The sequence below is a fragment of the Morone saxatilis genome, unplaced genomic scaffold, assembly GCF_004916995.1.
Source record: "Morone saxatilis isolate NCDOM2014 unplaced genomic scaffold, NCSU_SB_2.0 Contig21, whole genome shotgun sequence".
NCBI classification, from domain to species: Eukaryota; Metazoa; Chordata; class Actinopteri; family Moronidae; genus Morone; species Morone saxatilis.
This window is the reverse complement of record NW_023339774.1, coordinates 1,622,127-1,625,737: the sequence shown is the minus strand read 5'-3', so window position 1 is coordinate 1,625,737 and position 3,611 is coordinate 1,622,127.

Here is a 3,611-nt window from a genome sequence, read left to right as displayed (position 1 = left end):
CTCCCAGTAGAAACCTCCTGAACTTGGGACATGAAAGCAATCCTAAGCGGGAGAAGCTGACTGCAATGACGGCAACAACTCCAATGATCATATGCTACTTGAGAGAGTTGTGAGAGACCCCCTAACGAAATTACATATTGCACGTTTAAATTAGCGTTTATTTAGTATTTAAAAAATGTTGAAGTGCTTGCCCCTATTACCTCCTGGGGACTGCCTAGGTGCCCTCAAGCAAGGCAACAAACCCCTACCTGCAGACTGTGACGTCTTGTGTGTGCATGCGTGTATTTCTGGCGTGGTGGTGTGTAAAAAATATTGACATTTTTTATTTTCCCCAGGGGAATTAAAGTAATTCATCTTCCTCTCTGTACATCAGTACATTGGAACTGGTGACATCATGTAATTCTCAGCATACACCGGACTAGAGCTCCGAAGAATTAAAATTAGAATCTTTACAGATTACATGATATGATTTTATCTGCCCGCTGCCAACACCAACTGACCCAGACTGGAACTGCCCACGTCCAACCTCAGTCGTCACGCCCAAATCAGATTCTTATAGTAAGGTACTGCTTTAGTTTTCATTTTCATTCAGTCATTTTCTAACAGAAGATTCAGATTCATAAAAGTTATCTGACCATGAAGAGCTTTATAGGTGAGGAGGAGGATTTTAAATTCTATTCTAAATTTTACAGGGAGCCAATGCAGAGAAGCTAGAACAGGAGAGATGTGATCTCTTTTCCTAGTTCCTGTCAGTACTCGTGCTGCAGCGTTTTGAATTACAATGGAAGGGCTACCCCTTGGTGGGCATCGAAAAAACGGGTCTCAAAATCATAATTTCACGGTGATGTTTAACTAATGAAACATACCTATGAATTATTATTATTTATTTCTGACAATATATTCCTCCTCAGTGTTACACACTGGTCCTTTAATTCAGTTTGAAACTTCAAAAATGCTATTAGACCTTCTAGGACCTTCTTTGACATTTTGTGGATCAGCGCATTTTCTTTTGGTTTAGTGGTCTGCTGAGCAGCAGCATCTCGGCAGCCGACAGGAAGAGACTCGACAAACTGTTTTAAGAAAGGCCCAGCGTCTGCCCTGGGTTGCCCCCTCCGATCGTGCAAAGTGGTCATGTAGGGTGGTGGTAAAACTTAGGGGTCCGGGGTTGTCCAGGGTGCACCACATGCACTCACGGTCCCTCCGCTTGGGTCTCAGGCCATGGAAAAGTGGGAGATAAAATGGATCGATTAACAAGTTGTAGTGGAGTGCAGAGACGGTGTTCTCCTCTATAAATTACCATTCCTTTGAGCAATGTAACAAGAGAACGAACACACAGAGCACCCCAGGATTTGCAAAGCATCCTGTCTTGTTGCCCTTGATTGATGAGCCCTATTCCAAATGTATGTCGCATCGAAGCAATTCGCATGGCGAGAAGTTTATAAGCGCTGCCTCATTCATCGACAGCTGTAATGGATACACACATAAACAGTTCTCTCGCCATGACGCATTGCGAGTCCACAGCTAACTCCCTCCCACTCTCTGCCGAATTCTCAATCACTCAATCTCGCAATCGGGTGGCTGCTAGGCCGCATGCACTGCGCAGCGACACAGAGGGCGGTAGACCATGGACCCCGGGGAAAAGAGACTTGAAGGCAGACACCAAATTAGGAGGGTTCGGTAATTTTTAACACACATTGTCCTGGCCTATGCGAGAGTTTACACAATTTTCTATGCGCAAACAGCTCATTTTTCTGTTTTGGGTCAGTGAACTCTGGATTTGTCTTTTACATTTTGTGTTTGTGAAATCATTCAACAACTATTTGTAAAGTTGACGTGATATTGTAATGTGAGAGCTGGGCGTCTATATCTGTTGACAGGGACCTGGGAACCTTAAAAATTCCGAGCATGCATGGATATGGAGCCCCTTTGGTCTGTCTAGTGCTGTCATGAAACATGCTTGACCTTGCACAAACCACAGCAGTAAACCACACACAAGGAAACAAGACGGCTCCCCTACACCTTTCAACTCATCGGCCCCCACCATCACTGCACTTCCGGGCCCGTGTTGGACTCCTTGATAATCCTGGAGTTAAAGTACATACACCTCACCTTGATAAACCTGGAGGAATTACACAGGGGGATATACCTCAGTGAGAGGCCAAATGAAGCCACACAGAAGTAGTGCCTGCGGTATCTCTAACGGCCAACTTGAGGTCTGGACTCAACAGCTGAGTCAATTCTCCCTAAGCCCCATATTAAACATGCCCCAACTTACAGCAAAAAAAAATATTAAAACATTGCTTACAGCCTGCCGTACAAAAAACTCGTTTCGGTCTCTATAGATAAATTTTCCTCGTTTTTGGCTGACAAAACTTACAGGGTGGAATTGCTCAGATAAGTTAATAAATATTATAATAGTTCATTTACCGTGTCTTGAAATTAACCAATTGTAGCCTATAATCAGGATTGGACCAAGGATTATATGCAGTATAATTAACATAGAGAGCAATCTATTGCGCCCCATGGTCATTAATTGTCGCTTTAAGTACAAGGGGGGGTGCCTAATCACAGGGTGGCTTTGTCAGTAAACCAGGCTTCAACTGAACTACCACGTTCAGCTCCAACCACGCATCCACCTCTGCTGCCAAATTTTTGCTCTAATAATGGTTTGGCAAGTTCAGACCACGACTTGAGCACCTGCATCAATCCGCTTGCCCCGCTTAATGTTATTCACTCTTTTTTGGGTGACTTTTAATGATCATGATGTATCTATCATCCCATCCTGTGGACTTATACAGACTGTGCATATTTTACCAAATAAAAACGTTATTCTTTCGTCTCTTCTTGCGCGAGTTGGCTTTAATATTTAGATTAGTTGATACCATTAATTTAAAAATGTTCCCCCCCATGCCCTTGGATAGGATTAAAACACCAGTTTTACCAAATATTTCTTACCGGGGGGGTGGGTAATAAATATGCTGTGCAGACATATCTCTTTCAACTCCATTTGGTTGCCATTATTAAGATCCTCTCATACTGCTAACCAGTTTTAATTGGTTGTTGCATATATGGAGTAAAATTATCAACGCTTTGGACGGGCGTTTTTACCGAATTTGGAAAAATTTCCCATTTTGGGACTTAATATAAGTATGTTGACGGGTATGCCATTTTTTTGTTCTTATCTTGTTGAAATTTGTCTTTTTAACTTCTCTAGATATGTAATCAGGAAACCCATGCTCTGGGGAATATCAAGCTTCCCCTACGAGGCTGGGGGCCACCCTGCACTCACTTTGGTGCATGTCTTCCACAAGCTGACCAAGCAGATTATTGCTAAAAGCACCCAAGGCTAGCTCACAAAAGGCAGCAACATAATTTCATAGTTCCACTAGTACCTTTCTAGCTTTTTTTGGTAGATTTCTTCTTTTCGCGGGGAGGGGCCCTCGGTTTATGCGTTTCTGTTCGTGGTGCCTACCATACTGGCCAATAGAAGTCAGCGCAACCTAGACACCACTAAAAAATTATCATTTACATTCATATTTGATCCACTCCCTTTAAACGACCACAAATTCCATTCCAAAGGTTGATCTTTTCTAAGCAATGTCTTGCTTATC